This window comes from Callithrix jacchus, chromosome 8, assembly GCF_049354715.1.
Source record: "Callithrix jacchus isolate 240 chromosome 8, calJac240_pri, whole genome shotgun sequence".
NCBI lineage: Eukaryota > Metazoa > Chordata > Mammalia > Primates > Cebidae > Callithrix > Callithrix jacchus.
Window position 1 is genome coordinate 55,328,254 of NC_133509.1, and position 16,830 is coordinate 55,345,083.

The window sequence follows — 16,830 nt, forward strand, 5'->3', positions numbered from 1 at the left end:
CAGGACAGAGAAGTGCCCAGCAAAAGGGGTAAAAGCCCATTATAAAACCATCAGATGTCGTGAGAACTCACTCAATATCAGGAGAACAGCAGCATAAGGGAAACCACCCCCATGATCCAATTACCTCCCACCAGGTCCCTTCCACAACACATGGGGATTATGGGAACTACAACTCAAGATGCGATTTGGGTGTGGACACAGGTAAACCATTTCATATGGACATAGAGTGAGCAATGAGACTTTTTTGGTAGATACATTTCACCAAACTAAGTAAATTGCCTTATTTTCCTAGTTTGTGAATGTATTTTATTACAAAAGACACTGAAATTACTAAATGTATTTTCTGTATCTATTAAGGTAGTCTTATTATTTTTCTCCATTGGTCTGTTAGGAGAGTGAATTCCATTGAAGTTTCTAAGGTTAAATCAATCCTACTTTTGTCCAATAGCTCCAATTTTGTCAGATACATATTTTTTTGTGTATGCGGCTCTATATGGGTTGCAAATTTTTGTTTAGAATTTTTATATTAATGTTAGTAAATGAAATTGACTTATAACAATTCTTTCTTTTAGTGTCCTTGTCTGCTTTTATTATAAAATTCATGCTGGCTTTATTTGAGTTATTTACATATGTGTGGTGATTTTCTCATTATGACCACTCTGGTTTACTACCTCTCCCAGATTTTGGTTAACTCTTCTCATTTTTGTTTCTATCCAATGTCATCAAGCAGATGCTTTTGCATATTTTTTCAGCTTTCAGATTTCCTTGGTGATAGAGTTGATGTGAATATCCAGTTTTACAATTCTCAGAAGCTTCTTCATTTGCTTTTTATCATAGAAACCACCAGGCTATTACATGGAGTATGTCACCTCTGGATCCCATCTTAGAAGAAATTGTGAGACTTTCCTGTGTTCCAATAAAGTGGTCTCTAGTCATTATTCCAGGATGTAATGATTTCTTCAGCACTCTCATCTTTCTTGAGCTGGTGTTGAAATACCTCGTGGCCAGTAAATAATCAGATTCCAGGTGCCTACCCTGTGCAGGGTGCTGTGCATGTCACTGATGATACCAAAATGAATATGACATTGTCCCAGATTTCAAGGAGCTCACTCCTGTCCCTCCTGATAGAGATATTAATGCATAATATCATTACAGAGTGATAGGTGGGAAGATGTAGTAATCAGGGAGTATCAGAGACAAAGAGAAGGAGAACCAGATGAAGACATGGGGAGTTAGGAAAAGGTTCTGGCAAAAGATGATCCTGCCTTGAGTAACAGAGAATGAGAAGATTGACAAAAGAGGAGGCAGAGAGATCAAAGCAGAGTAAGCCCCTGTTATCACCTTGTGTTTGTAAGCCCAGGAAACATGGTATATTTTGGCTGAGTAAAAGAGTCTGGGTGGGAGTGGCGAAAATTAAATTGATTAAGCTGGTTACTTGGGAGGTACCATTTCTGGCTCTCCAACATTTTCAGTAAAATATTAAAGCTAGAAGAAGGGAAATCTCACCTGTATAAAGAATACATCTACTGGGACAGTGTTAATCTCCCATTGATCGTGGGTCATGCTGTAAGACAGAGGCAGGAACTCACATGCCCTTTTTGTGACTCAGATTCATTATTATCCTTATTATCTGAAAGACTGTGAGGCTGCAACATGGGAAAACAAGGAGCTATGCCTAGTAAGAAACTGCTTGCATTTTAGGCTTTCATCCTAGGCATGGCTTCTCCGATGCTGTTCTTCTGCCTTATTTAAAAAAAAAAAAAAAAAAGGAGTGTCTTTGGATCCTGAGAAGGCTGAGTCACCATGTTATTTATTTCGGTTACCAGCCTCTATGACTCCACCCTCTTTTCTTTTAGAGAATGTTTATCTTGGCCGGGAGCGGTGGCTCAAGCCTGCAATCCCAGCACTTTGGGAGGCCGAGGAGGGTGGATCACGAGGTCGAGAGATCGAGACCATCCTGGTCAACATGGTGAAACCCCGTCTCTACTAAAAATACAAAAAATTAGCTGGGCACGGTGGCGCATGCCTGTAATCCCAGCTACTCAGGAGGCTGAGGCAGGAGAATTGCCTGAACCCAGGAGGCGGAGGTTGCGGTGAGCGGAGATCGCGCCATTGCACTCCAGCCTGGGTAACAAGAGCAAAACTCTGTCTCAAAAAAAAAAAAAAAAAAAAAAGACAATGTTTATCTTTTAAGTGCTTAATAATTTTGACTTGAGGAGGCACTGATACTAAACAAGGAGATTGACTCAGAATGTCACAAGGTATTTCAGTTTGTTTATGATGTGGGACTGGCAGGCAAAGGGTGGACTTGAAAGGATTACACCTCTTGATTTCCATCTGAAAAAGACTGACATTTATCCACTGTCCTTTTACCTAATAAGGTTTGGAATATGTTGCAATTCGAGGTCAGGTCTTATGTTTCTTGCAGAAAGTCAAATGGCCCAGCTTTGGCAGCACGAATAGGGGGATTGGCTGGGTCACAAAGCAAGGCGTGGGGAGCTAGGTGATGGGGAAAGACTTCAAGGGTGTTTTGCCTGGGAGAGTGTGGTTACTACTTGGAGGCTGCAAGGCTTTTAACCATGCACAGGTGTGGCCAGGCAGCATCGAGTGCAAAAATATCAGGCACTTCCTTCGAGCCGGAATCGAACCAGCGACCTAAAGATGTCCACAAATATCTGTACAGCCTACAGTCCTCCGCTCTACCAGCTGAGCTATCGAAGGGTGCATGCTGCCAAAGCTGGGTCATTGGACTTTCTGCAAACAGAGGAAGCCACATCCCTGAATGCTTGAGGTCCAATATGTGTTGGGGTAGCTGGAATCCACCTTGGAGGAGAATCCTGCACCTGTCATCACCATGCCCCTTTCCAGGCGGAGCAAATCCTCTGAGGGAGGATGCCTGGCATTTCTCGGGCGCCGATAGCCACCATCCACCCGGAGGAGCGCTCATCTGTGACAGCCTTCCCTTCCCTGAGCAGCCCCCTTTCTACAGGTGACGATGACAGCCCCTAGTCGCTTGAGAGAAATGGAGAAAGTGAGTCAGTTAGGGCACAGGGATTGGCATGGTGGATGGGTGGGTCTAGTGGGGGAGAGGACGCTGGAGGAGGAAAAGAGGAGAACCCTAATGAGTGCTGGATAGGCAGCTGACAACCCCAGCCCAACCTCAGGGTCTGGTGCAGGTCCCTAATAGGCACAGTCTGGCCTCTCTCCTCCCTCCCCAACCACACGCACAAGGCCCTCCTCCCCAGCTGCCCCGCCCTTCTCATAGTAGTCTATGCTCACATTTTGGCGTATTGAGGTGCACTGGGAAGTGAGGGGAGGAAATCTCTCCCAGGCTTGCAGATGCACATGTGAGATATACTCTTCTGCAAACAGACCAAGAATTCCAATCAGAAGCTGCTGATTTCTGAAGTAGAGCAAAGTTCTGTGGGTTTCCTTGAGAAACAAGAAGCCAGATAGAAGACAGACTTGTGAGTTTTGGACTCCTTATCCTGACCCCACATCTTTAACAAAAGTTTCAGATCCCATCTGTTGTGTACCCACCACTCCAAGACCACGGAGACACCCACCCTGCAGCATAACACCTAGAGGAGGCACAGGAAGCCACACCCAAGAGACCTAGCCTCCACTGAGTTTATGACCATGTCCTGTCTTATGGCAAGTGGGTGTGTGTCTCCGAGGGTGAGGGTCAGATCCTCACAGACCTCCTGCTACTCTCTGCCATGGCACAGGGAAGAGTGGGCACCAAGACTCGCCCTTACTTGTGACTGCCACCAAACCCACTTGTTGGCTCACCTCTGGTTTTCCCCCAAAGCACTAAACAAAGGTTCCAAAGGATCCGGTGACTCCATGCCCCATCAGGAATATATCCAGTGAAGGCCTGAGGTGCTACCTTTGGTCCCTCCTTGTTAGCTCGTCTCTGCCTTTGGTGTCACTGGAGGCTGGGGTCTCTCTGTGGCTCCAGAACCATAGAATCATCCCGGAGCATTGGCGATACCAAAGAAGAAGGAAAGATTGACACAGTTGAGGGTGACGTGGAGGAGAATAGGCAGTGGGGGGAGATCAGGAGCTGCTTTCCACATGAAAAATGCATGTGCTTGCCGGGCGTGGTGGCTCATGCCTGTAATCCAAGCACTTTGGAGGCCAAGGCGGGCGGATCACCTGAGGTCGGGAGTTCAAGACCAGCCTGACCAACATGGTGAAACCCCATCTTTATTTAGAAAAGAAAAAGAAAAATGCATGTGCAGTATCCAGTTTGAAAGGCATGATTAAACAGCTCTTGAGGACCCAGCAGGTAGCGGATGGGGTGAGCCAGTCCCAAGCAGGATTCAGGAGGCCATGCTTTCCTGGGCCATTCAGTTTGGAGTGCTCTGTATGATAGGTTGCTTCTTTACATCAAACATCTGGAAGCTTTGTCCAAGATCCTGCGACAAGACCAGTAGATGCTCATTGGCTTTCTTCTCTGCCATATACCCACCAAACCCACTCCAACTCCTCAGAGATGAAGCTTCACTTGGTTGATAAAGCCCAGTACATTTCTGACTCCATTCTCTCTGACTGGGCCTCAGCACATTTTTCTTGGGATTAGGAGAAGGAAACTGTGCCTCTCTAGGTTCGAGAGCAAAAGCTCAAAACTGCTCAGACCCACCAGGCAGTGGCCTAAGGAGACAAATTCATGTTCCCCTGTATAATGACAGCTGTCACTCAAGCTCTATTTCTGCTTTCTGCCATGGACCTCATAGCCCCTAACTCCCCGGGATCACTGAAGCTGTTTTGAAGTCCACTTCTTTTGTACTCCCTTTTCCTTGCCCTCTCAAGTAGCAGAGCACTTGGTGCAGGTGTTTTTGCAGACTTTGAACTGAGCATTAGACATCCTTACCTTTCCAGCAGTAGCCAAACTTGGCTGTAGCAACATATAAAGTTGTGATGTCTCAGGAAAGGTGTAGCTTGAGGGATTTGGGACAGGGCGATGGGTGGGCGGTTTGTAAATACAAGTGGAAAGGCAAAGGATAATGGGCACACAAATGCGGGTTTGGCTGGGTCACAAGGCAAGGGGTAATGTTTTGCACTGAAGACTATGAGTCCTGAGTCCCTGTTCAGGAAGAATGAGTAGGCTCCCAGGGGTGTGATCAGGAAAGGCAGGATTTTGCTGGGTTTTCCCTGGGAAAGTGTAGTTATGACTTGAAGGCTGCAAGATCTTCAGGCAGCCTTGTGTGCAAAAGCAGAGTTGGAATCAAACCAGCGACCTAAGGATGTCCACAGACACCTGTGCAGTCCACAGTCTTCTACTCTACCAGCAGAGCTATCAAAGGGAGCACACTGCTGAGGCTGGGTCATTGGGCTTTCTGCAAATGGAGGGAGCCAAGTTCCTGAAATGCTGGAGATCCAATACTCGTTGAGTTAATTGGAACCCGACTTGAAAGAGACTGCGAGGGTCTCCACCATGCTCCTTTCCTGGCAGAGCAAATCCTCTGGGCGGGGGTGCCTGGCATCTCTCAGGTGCTGATAGTCACGATCCACTAGGAGGAGCTCTCACCTGTGGCTTTCTTTTCCCTGTGCATAGCGTTTTCTACATGTGAGGATGACAGTGCTTAATGGCCAGAGGGAAAATGAGGTAGACGTCGAGGTCAGAGGGGTTGGTGAGATTAATGGGTGGGTCCAGTGGAGCAAGGTCGCTGGAGGAGGAAAGGGTACCACAGGGGCGCGGTGTAAGCAACTTCCAACCCCAGCCCAGTGTCAGGGTCTGGTGGAAGACCCTAAAGGGGCACTGCCTTATCAGCCTGGCCTATACTTCCCACCACCCCAAACACACTCCTCTCAATGTGGTGGGCCCTTCTACCCACAGTATCCTATGCTCACTTTTTGGCATATTGAGGCATAATGGGAAGACAGGGAGGGAACACAGGAAGATAAGTGGAAGCTGGACATGGTGGCTCCCGCTGCAATCCCAGCACTTGAGCAGGGCCGAGGCAGGATAGGCACCTGAGCCCAGAAGTTTGAGATCAGCCTGGGAAAATAGAGAGAAGCAGTCTCTACAAAATAAAACTCTATAAAGTTATCTGCATATGGTGGCCTGCACCTGTGAGCCTAGCCACTCAGGAGGCTGAGGTGAGAGGATCATTTGAGCCCAGGAGTTCAAGGCTGCAGTGAGCTGTGATTTTGCCACTGCACTCCAGCCTTGGGGACAGAAATCATATTTTAAAAAGATAGGTGGGGGAGACCAGGGCCAGGGGCTCAAAGATCACCATGTGATACTCACTACCTCTAACCCCAAGGGCCAGCCTAAAAGCTTCGATCCACCTCTCTGCAAACTGACCAAGAATTCTTTGTCAGAGGCTGCTGCTTTCTGAAGTAGGGCCTCCTGGAAAGGGAAAGGGGTCAATAGAGGACACAAGGTGAGCTTTGGACCCCTTACCTAGGCCTCAAATTGTTGCCAAAGTTTCAGATCCTATATGGTGTGTGTCCACTATCCCAAGATCACTCGTCACCCACACAAACAGTGAAACGGGTACCAGTGGTACCCAAGCCGAACCCAAAGGATCCACCTTTTACTGAGTTTATAGGGGAAAAGTCAGGGTCAGGGATCACCCACACTTGCTGATGACCGAACACCACTCAACGGCTCACCTCTGCCTTCAAAGCACCAAGCCTAGGTTCCAAAAAACCTGGTACCATCATATCTCATCACAGACATACCCAGTATAGACCAGAGGTTCTACTTTGGTCTCAGTTTGCTGATCTCTGCAGTAATGTAATTAGAGGCTGGGATCTTTCTGTGGCTGCAGAGCTACATACAGAATGTTGCTGGGGCCCTGGTGAGTCCACAGCTCCACCCCTTTCCATTAGCAGTGGGAAGCTGGAAAGGCTGACACAGCAGAGAAGTGGAGGTGGGGAATAGGTTGTAGGCAGAGAACAGGAGCTGCTTTCTAGGAGAGGAAGACAAGTGTAGTCTCCAGTTTGAGACACAGAGGGAAAAAGCAGTTATGCCCATTGGGTAGGTGAGAATGGCCACCGGGTTCCTACAAGCCCTCTGAGAACCAAATTTCCGTCATTGTTTTGCTTGGAGTGCTCTCTATGATAACTTTCATCTGTACATCAAGTGTCCGGAGATTGTTTTCCCAGAGCATAGGATGAGACCAGGGACACGCATTGTGGTTCCTCTCTGGCCCATACTTTGATGAACTCACTTCATCTTCCCAGAGGTGAAGCCCCACTTGGTTGGTGAAAGTCAAGCCCATATCCTGCTTCACACTCTCAGACTGTGCCTAGCAATCTTCCTCTTGTAGAAGCTGCAAACTTCCAACTGTGCCTCCAGAGCCCCCAGACAAAAGTTAGCCTGCTTCTCAGTTGCAACAAGCCAGTGGCCTAAGGAGGTGAACCTGTGTGCCTCTTCAGGGTGGCAGCTGCCACTCACTCTTCAATTCTGCTCCCTGCCATGGACGCAATAGCCCCCAACTCTCCCAGGTCACTGAAGTTCTTTCCAAGTCTGCCCTTTTATGCTCTCTTTCCCTCTCCCACACCCTCACAACTAGCAAGATACTTGGTGTAGGTGTTTTTGCAGACTTTGAACTGAGTGGAAGATATCTTTCTTCTTCCAGCAGGAGCCCAAAGGCTGCTGTAGCAACATTAAAGGGTGTTAAGGCTCAGAAAATGTGAGGTTTGGTGTATGTGGGAAGGGGGCATACTCTTGTTCTCAACCTGAAGGAAAACATTATGGAGCCAGTGGAAGCTCTGTTCATTAAGAAAATCTCAAGGTGGCAACTCTTTCCCACAAATAGACAAAATAAAAATGAACATTTTCTGTCTGTATACATCTATATATTACAAGCAAGTGATGACAAGAGAAATACAGTCAGAGAAATAGAGCGAGCGAGAGAGAGAGAGACAGAGACAGAGAGACACACTGACAGAGCATATACCGCATGTTTTTTTTTCCTGAGGATGTCACAGTTGTCTCTGACCCTTTTCTCTTCCAGTAGGGTTGACCTTCTGGGACTTGATGGTAGACCCACTAGTTTGATAGATACCTCAATCTATCAACGGTGAGCACAGTGTTGCTGGGTGACCCTTAGGACTCAGAGCAGTCTGTGAATAAAAGTGAAAGAGCTCTGGAAGGTGGGGGTGCAAAGGGTGTGGCAGGGAGGGGCTGACTGGGTCACAGTGCAGAAGCAAGGGGAGCTTTGTGCTGAAGAGTGTAGGTCCCTGGACTATGGGGAGAATGAATGGGCTTGTGGGTGTGTTTCCTGGCCACAGTACAGGTGTGGAAACCCACGTGATCAGGACAGGTTTCTCTGGGTTTTGACTGGGAGAGTGTGGGTGGATACTAGTTGGAGACTGCAGGGCCTTTGACCAAGGCACCAGGTGCAAAAGGATCTGGCATTTCCTTCGAGCCGGAATCGAACCAGCGACCTAAGGATGTCCACAGATTACTATTCAATCTACAGTCCTCCGCTCTACCAGCTGAGCTATCGAAGGGTGCACGCTCTGAGAGCTGCGTCATTGGACTTTCTGCAAATGGAAGAAGCTAGGTCCCTGGAACGCTAAACACACTTTCAGTTTATTGGAACCCGCCCTAGAAGAGAACTCTGCGCCGGTAGCCACCGAGCCCCTTTCGGGGCGGAGCAAATCCTCTGGGTGTGGTTTCCTCGCGTCCCAGGGTGCTGATAGCCAAGATCCAGTACTGGAGGCTCTCACTTGGGGCCTTCCTCCACCTGTGCATCTCCCTGTTTACAAGTGAGGATGACAGCCCTCAGTGAAAGAAAATAAGAGGGTGAGAGGGCTCGGGCAGAGGGCTGGGCGAGGTGGATGGGTGGATTCTATGGGACAGAGCTTGCTGGAGGAGGAAACAAGAACCCGCGAAGATTCTGGATGGGCGGCCACTATCCGCAAACCAGCTTCAGGGTCTGCTGGAAGTCTTTGCATAAAACTCTGGCCTTCCTACTCCCTTCTCTGCCAGCACACACATGCCCTTTCTCTCGACGTGCCCCCGCCTTTTCCCCCCTCTCAGTGTCCTATGCTCACCTTTTGGCGCATTAAAGTGTGCGGGAAGTGAGAGAATAAATGGGACTAGGTGAGAAGATCTCGCCCAGGGCTTGCAGATGCACTGTGATACCCTTCCTCCTCAGTGCCCCCTGGGGCTTGGCTCGCCTCCTCTGCAAACCGACCAAAAAAATTTTTTTTTTTTTTTTGCCCCCAGAGGCTGCCTCTTTCTGAAGTAGGACAAGTACATCAGTCCGTTTTCACGCTGCTAATGACATACCCAAGACTGGGATGAAAAATAGGTTTAACTGGACTCATATAAACTCTCAGCAAATTAGAAGAGTCTTTTCTCAATCTGATATAGGGCACCTATGAAAAACTTTCAGCTGACAATATACTTAATGATGAAAGACTGAATGTCTTCTCTGTAAGCTTAGAACAAGCAAGGACCTCCGCTTTCATTACTATCATCAGCACTGTATGGAGATTCTTGAACATTGAGTAATGCAAAAAAATTAAAATGGAAGTCATCCATGTTTAAATGAAGAAGTAAAACTGTTTTGTTCTGAGAAAACATGAAAGTCTATGAAAAAAAATCCTATGTAATCTACAGAAAGCTTCTATAATTGCTATGGTTTGAATATTTGCGTCCCCTCCAAAATTCGTGTTGAAACGCAGTCCCCAATACAGCAAGTAGTGAGAGGTGAGGCCTTTAGGAGGTGATTAAATTATTAGGGCTTCTAGTAAATGGTATTAAGACCTTATAAAAGGGCTGGAGGGAACTAGCTAGGCTCCTTTTGCCTTCCCATCCCTTCCACCATGTGAGAACACAGTGTTCATCCTCTTAGGAAAACAGCCTTCAAGGCACCATCTTGGAAGTAGAGACCAAGCCCTCCCCAGACACGGATACTGCCAACACCCTAATTTTAGACTTCAGAACTATAAGAAATAAATTTCTATTATTTATAAAGTACCCAGTCTCGGTTATTTTGTTACAGTAGCACAAAGGGACTAAGACAAAAATTAAAAATGAATTTAGTGAAGTTGCAAGATAAAAGATAAATATTAAAAATTAAATTGTGTGGGCCGGGCGTGGTGGCTCATGCCTGTAATCGCAGCACTTTGGGAGGCCAAGGCAGGTGGATCACGAGGTCAAGAGATTGAGACCATCCTGGCCAACATGGTGAAACCCCGTCTACTAAAAATACAAAAAATTAGCTGGGCATGGTGGCGCACACTTGTAGTCCCAGCTACTCGGGAGGCTGAGGCAGGAAAATTGCTTGAACCTGAGAGGCGAAGGTTACAGTGAGCCAAGATCGCGCTACTGCACTCCAGCCTGGTGCCTGGTGATGGAGTGAGACTCTGTCTCAAAAAAAAAAAAAATTAATTGTGTGCATATGTGTGGGTGTGTATATATATATTTTCTTTTCTTTTCTTTTTTTTCTTTTTCAGACAGATTCTTATTTTGTTTCCTGAGCTGGAGTGTAATGGTGTAGTCTGAACTCCTGCCTCAGTCTCCTGAATAGCTACGAATACAGGCACTCACCACCACACCTGGATAATTTATTTTTATTTTATTTGTTTATTTTTTGAGATGGAGTTTTGCTTTTGTTGCCCAGGCTGGAGTGCAATGGTACAATTTCAACTCACTGCAACTTCCGCCTCCCAGGTTCAAGGAATTCTCTTGCCTTAGCCTCCAAGGTAGCTGGGATTACAGGCATGTGCCACCATGTCCAGGTAATGTTTTGTATTATTAGTAGAGATGGGGTTTTACCATGTTGGCCAAGCTGATCTCGAACTCCTGACCTCTGGTGATCCACCCACCTTGGCCTACCAAAGTGCTGGGATTGCAGGCATGAGCCACCTCACCCAGCCTCACCTGGATAATTTTTAAAATACATTTTTTGTAGAAATGGAACTTTGCTATGTTGGCCAGGCTTGGCGTATATTATTTTATAAATTGTATATACATATGTACAATTGTATGTACTAGCAATGAACTGTCAGAAATTGATATTTTCAAAAGCAAGACACCCTCCCAATATTAAATTGGGACTCCAAAGAGATATTCCCCTAAGGTAAGGCCAAACAAGAAGTAGACCTATATCTGTTCTCTTACTTCTAGTAATTGTTGTGGAGTTCAGCAGATATAAGTTGAGCTTAGCAAAGGAAAACAGAAAATGTGATGAGTTTTTCTGAGAAACTGTGACCACAGGTCAGTATTCTGATTTGCAGCTTGCGTTTACGTATCTTGGAGGTCCAGAGAATGCCTGGCCATGAACGTTGTTTCAGGTCCTCTTGGGCTGATACAGCACCAAGTGCCTGGGAGAAAAAAAGTAATATATATATTTTGAAAGGAAGATAACCTTCATCTTGTCCTCAAAAACTCACTGCATGTAATTTTGCAAAGACATCAAGCAGTACACATTCAAAGATGACTAATTTTATAAGAAAACAAAAGAACATGAATTGACAAAACAACATGGCATAAAATTCAGATATTAGGAGTATCAGTAATATATATTAAAATGATTATAATTACTGTGCTTAAGGAAGTAAAAGACAAGCTGGAAAATATCTGCAAAAAATAGGAATTAAAAAAATTGGCCTAGTAGTTTTGAAAAACAACTAGAACTTCTAGAATGGGAAATTACATTTTAACCAAAATAAATGACCAAAATAAGCAGAGATGTAGAGAGAATTACTGATTAGTGTTTTTTTTTTGTTTTTTTTTTGAGATTGAGTTTCGCTCTGTCACCCAGGCTGCAGTGCAGTAGCATGATCTTGGCTCACTGCAATCTCTGCCTCCTGGGTTCAAGAAATTCTCCTGCCTCAGCCTCCCAAGTAGCTGGGATTACAGGCGGCTAATTTCTGTATTTTTAGTAGAGAGGAGTTCACCATGTTGGCCAGGCTGGTCTTGAACTCATTATCTCTTGATCCACTCGCCTCAGCCTCCCAAGGTGCTGGGATTACAGGCATGAGCCACCATGCCTGGCCACTGATTGGTATTACAGGTAAGAAAACGTTATCCAGAATGCAATATAGAGGAAAAGACAAAGAAATATGGAAGAGAAGTTAAAAGAAATGGAAGACAAGGCATGAAGCACTAATAGATGTTTAATCTCAGTTCCAAAAAGAGAGAAAAAAAAATAGAGTAAAAACAATGTAAGAGGCTGGCTGGTCTGAATGCAGTGGTGTTTACAACTAATTGATCACAACCAGTTACAGATCTCTTTGTTCCTTCCAGTTCCACTGCTTCATTTGACTAGCCTAAAAACAAACAAACAAACAATATAGGAGAAGATAATGGCTACTATTAGCTAAAATGTATCCCCCCTAAATTCATATGTTGAAGCCCTGATCCCTAGTACCTCACAATGTAACTGTATTTGGAGATAGGGCATTTAAATAGGTGATTACGTTAAAATGAGGCCTTCAGGGTTGGTCCTAATCCAACCTGACTAGTGTCCCTATAAGGGAAGTAAATTTGGACACAAAGAGATGCCTTAGGGTGTGGACAACAGAGGGACAGCCATGTGCCGAGGGCAGCCAACTCTAAGTGAAGGAGAGAGGTCTCAGAAGGAACAAAACCTGCCAACACCTTGATCTTGGATTTTTTACCTCCAGCACCGTGAGAAAATGAATTTGTTAAGTCAGCTAGTCTGTAGTATTTTATTACGGCAGCCCTAGCAAACTAATACAATGAGAATTTTCCAGAACTAAAGAAAAACAGCAGTATGTGGATTTAAGAAAACCCATACTCAAAAACTTGACACTGATACCATATTTGGAAAAACATGGGTTTTCCCTATGGTATCATGTACTCCTGTTTTGTTTCTAAATGTCAGGCTTCAATGGGTGAGGCATCTGATTGGTGGAGCCTAGGTCCCATGCCTATTCCCAGCTGCAAGCTGGGAAAGCAAGTGTTCTAGGACAGACTTACTTATAATACATGAAATAGCCACATGTAAGGAGAATTTTTAAAATATGTTGGAAACACACTAATATAACAGACGCCTATAACAGGGCTATTCAAAGCTTATATTCTAGTCTCGGCTGTTTTCTCTGTATTCTTTTGCTTCAAGAGTGCATAACCCGTAGAACTCCTAATTTAATGGATGAGTTATGCAATTTGATCAATTCATCTATCAATTCATGGAACTCTAGACACAAGAGTATTTTGGCTATCACACAATTCACATCAACTGCTCCGTTTTCAACTGCTCCATCTTCATCTTACCTAAATCCTAGCATCACCCCTCTGCCTCTCCAGATACCCTGAAGAGATAGGCTTCTTTTTTTCTGCAAGTATTATCTTGCTTCTTCAAGACACCTTTGAGGGTCCCCTCTCTTTCCTTTTGATTGTGCTTCATATTTACGTTCAGCAGAGTCTCCCTTAGCTGTATCGCTCTCATTCATCCCTTCCTTTCCAGTTCCATAACGATTACCCTTTTGCAGCTTTCTGTTGGAGCGTCTGCACCATGCCAATCAATCACTGGTGTTTCTGACTCTGGTTGCTCCTCCCTTCAATTTATTCCGCAAACTCATCAATGTTTGGTTAATTTCTATTTTCTTCTCACCTACTGCACCAGCCAGTGTTACCTTGAATGCCTCAGTCTTTCCCTCGGACTTTGCCCGTAATTTTATTCTACCAGGGACCACCCTGCTCCTATTTTTGTCTGTCTTAACTTCCCTTTGTAGTGTAGCTCAGGCCAGTGCTCTCTTCAAGACCCCTCCGGATGGCTCAGTTTGTAAGTGTGAGGACCTTGGCATGGCCACTGCTCTTTTACACCTGGCACAGCTACTTTACATTGTTTTCCTTCATGAAAACTAAAGTTCTTTTGTTCCACAAGACTGTGACAGTGACTTCAGGATAAAGATCATATCTGGATCCCTAGTTCTTAGTGCAGAGCCTAGCACAGAATTGGAATGCAGTATTTGTTGAACGAAGGAATGAATTAAACTGAGAATTAATGAATGCCTGCTCGGCGCTGAGACTCGTAGCTGTGAGAAAGGTCTCTGCGTCCAGGGAACTTGGAAGAGGCAGGCAGCTGCTGGTACGAAGTCCTGAGTCAAGCAGGAAACAAAATGCGGATGTCAGCAATTTCAAGTGAGGCCTGTGGTGGGCTCCTTCCTCTGCTGGTTTTCTGTTCTTAATTTTCAGTCTGAAGTGGGGGAGTGGAGAATCTTTCTGTGTGTTAGACTGTGTCGCGTTGGGCAAACTTCTCCACTCTTAGAATAGTACTGGTCGCTGTCACTGGCCTTCACTTTGCACCATCCCCAGCAAAAACACTGAGTCTGCGAACTGAATTCTAGTGGTTGGAAAATGGATTGAAACATCAAGGCTTTGTTTAGTTTCTATACTCAGATATTAGAAGCCTTGCAAATGTTTTCCTTTTCTATGAAAGAAAGAAAGGAAGTTTCTGTGAGGCCCTATAGCTCAGGGGTTAGAGCACTGGTCTTGTAAACCAGGGGTCGCGAGTTCAAATCTCGCTGGGGCCTTATAAGTTTGCTTCCTTGAATCAGGTTTTTCTTTAAAATATTCCCCTGCTCGTCATTCTGAACTAAGCCTGAGGAAATGTGGCAAATTATAGCTTCTTGCTTCAGTCCAGAGCTTCCAAACACCGTTTCCTTTAGGTTCCGGTAGTAACGCTGCTCCGTCGCCTGGAATGCGGCGGAATCCATTACACCAGCGGTGGAAATCGCCATCAGCTTCTGCGACGCCCTGGCTTGAGGACAGGTGGCGAGAGCCCAGCTGGCTGCCGAAACCAGTGCCCCAGGCGGGAAATGGGGGCGACCAGGCGAGAGAATAGCCCCTTAAACTATTCTTACGCCCGGGGTCTGAGTATTTGGAGTGGAGATCAATGTTCCCCTTCCGAAACGGGAAAAGCCAGCGGTGGCTGCTCGGGTTAAGCGTCCGGAAGATAGATGCCCGCTGTGCGGCAAGGTTTCATGTGCCAGTGGGGTTTTGGGAAATTAAGGGCCCGACTTTAGGGGCGAGACTTGGGTCACTAAATTTGATTCTGACGCAGAGAAATGTGGCCTTCCTTTTGAATGGGCTAAAATTATTTTCTCCAAAAGCGAATTCTCACAGAAACATTGGGTTTGCCCACACGTCCTCTATTTCAGGGGTTCCCGATCCTCGGGCCTGTTGTTAGGAACCGGGCCGCACAGCAGGAGGCGAGCTGGGGCGCGACCAGTACCGGTAGCCTGAGCTCCGCCTCCTGCCAGATCAGCTGTGACCTTAGCATCTCACAGGAGCGAACCCTATTGTGAACTGCGCATGCCAGAGTTCGAAACTGCACGCTTCTTAAGAGAATCTAAGTAATGCCTGATGATCTGAGGTGGAATAGTTCATCCCGAGACCATCCCCCAACTCCCCCCCTCCCCAACCACTGTGGGTGGAAAACTGTCTTCCAGGAAACCGGTTTCTGGCGCCAAAAAAGTGGGGACCACTGCTCCATTCCACACCCTCTCCCTCCCGGGTCTATGGACGTGTAAGCAGAAGAGCCGAGATTGGGAGGGGATCGCAGGAAGTGAGGACACCAGCGAGCCCGGGCCTGAGCCCCGAGGCCCGCCCTCTCCGGCGCTCACAGTTGCGCAGTCAGAATTGTGTGCGTCCCACTGCCTCAGCCCCAGTGCTCCGACGCCCAGGTGCCGGTCCCCACCTTACATACAAACACACAGATCCGTGCCCGCGAGGCCTCTGGGTCCCCGTCCAGTGAGGCCAGCAACCCTCGGGCACCCAGAGGATGTGCAGCCTCGGGATACCCAGGTTCCGGGGGCGACTGCTCTGCTTGGGAACCCCTCAGTGGAGCAGGGGAATCCAGCTTTAGAAAGGTTGTCTTCAGAACCTCGGACTCAGGACGTTCTTACAAGCTGGCTTTGCGACGCTGCAGTAATCACTTTTCAGATCTTAAGAGATTTCTTTCTTTCCAGTCTCTGGTTAAGGATGTCTTGAACACGGATTTGTAGAAAACACGTCTCTGCGCTCCCTTCGATAGCTCAGCTGGTAGAGCGGAGGACTGTAGTACTTACTGTGTGGCCATCCTTAGGTCGCTGGTTCGATTCCGGCTCGAAGGAGAAGCTGCTGTTTTGGGGTTAACAGTTGCTCTCGGTTTGTCCAATAAATCTCTGTATGTTGACATGAGGAAATCTCTTTATATCCCTTACCCTGTCCCGAAGGAAACAGCAACGAATTGAGCTGCGTTAGTCATACCTTGAAAAGTCGGATACTTTTCTGTGAGACAGAATGGTCCAACCGTTGCGGGGGAGGCACTATTATCTTAGTGAAGTGTGTTGTATTTTGGCTTCTGGATTATACATAGCGCGCTCCTGTCCTCAGGCTCAGTACCCTACAGCCTTGCAACTGAGCTCCGCTCTGGCCCTCGATCTCCATCTCAGTCCCCTCCAGGTTCCCTCCAGGCTGTAGCGGGGCTTAAATCTTTATCACGGGCTCGGTGAGACTCAAGCATGTGACCTAAAATCTAAAAAGCTGCCTCTTCTTACCCCATCCTGCGTCTGTATCGAGGATAATAAGCGAGGGTAAGGCCAGAGCCACACGTGAAACTTGGTAAAGGTGGAAGGAATAACTAAATAAGGCCAAAGGAAATGCCACAACAGAGGGAACAACAACAAAACCTTCGGAACAGGAGGCGGTCAGTTGCTGGCGGAAAAGAGAAATTCAGCATCATAAGAAGGAACCTCAAGTCACAACGGCTCGTTGGTCTAGGGGTATGATTCTCGCTTTGGGTGCGAGAGGTCCCGGGTTCAAATCCCGGACGAGCCCGAAGTGGTAATGCTTTTCCACACCATTTTGGCAAGTACTGAACAAAGTTTTAGTTGGAGTTGAAA

General features: G+C 46.5%; 1 long non-coding RNA gene and 5 other non-coding genes across 6 annotated transcripts; 3 read left to right on the forward strand and 3 right to left on the reverse strand.

Annotated features, from left to right (window-relative positions):
• Positions 1-394: 394 nt before the first annotated feature.
• Positions 395-8,084, reverse strand: LOC118145110 (uncharacterized). Its single transcript, XR_004730281.3, has 4 exons — positions 7,917-8,084; positions 3,280-3,432; positions 1,507-3,012; positions 395-1,121 (listed from the first exon to the last, which is right to left on the reverse strand). It is a non-coding gene; the product is annotated as an uncharacterized LOC118145110 (long non-coding RNA).
• On the reverse strand, positions 2,628-2,721 carry TRNAY-GUA (transfer RNA tyrosine (anticodon GUA)). Its single transcript has 2 exons — positions 2,685-2,721; positions 2,628-2,663 (listed from the first exon to the last, which is right to left on the reverse strand). It is a non-coding gene; the product is annotated as a tRNA-Tyr (tRNA).
• A 294-nt stretch (positions 8,085-8,378) lies between the features above and the next one.
• On the reverse strand, positions 8,379-8,472 carry TRNAY-GUA (transfer RNA tyrosine (anticodon GUA)). The gene is made up of 2 exons: positions 8,436-8,472; positions 8,379-8,414 (listed from the first exon to the last, which is right to left on the reverse strand). It is a non-coding gene; the product is annotated as a tRNA-Tyr (tRNA).
• A 5,933-nt stretch (positions 8,473-14,405) lies between these two features.
• On the forward strand, positions 14,406-14,478 carry TRNAT-UGU (transfer RNA threonine (anticodon UGU)). Its single transcript has one exon. It is a non-coding gene; the product is annotated as a tRNA-Thr (tRNA).
• Positions 14,479-15,970: 1,492 nt separating this feature from the next.
• TRNAY-GUA (transfer RNA tyrosine (anticodon GUA)) lies at positions 15,971-16,059 on the forward strand. The gene is given in 2 exon segments: positions 15,971-16,007; positions 16,024-16,059. It is a non-coding gene; the product is annotated as a tRNA-Tyr (tRNA).
• Positions 16,060-16,693: 634 nt separating this feature from the next.
• Positions 16,694-16,765, forward strand: TRNAP-UGG (transfer RNA proline (anticodon UGG)). Its single transcript has one exon. It is a non-coding gene; the product is annotated as a tRNA-Pro (tRNA).
• Positions 16,766-16,830: the final 65 nt, after the last annotated feature.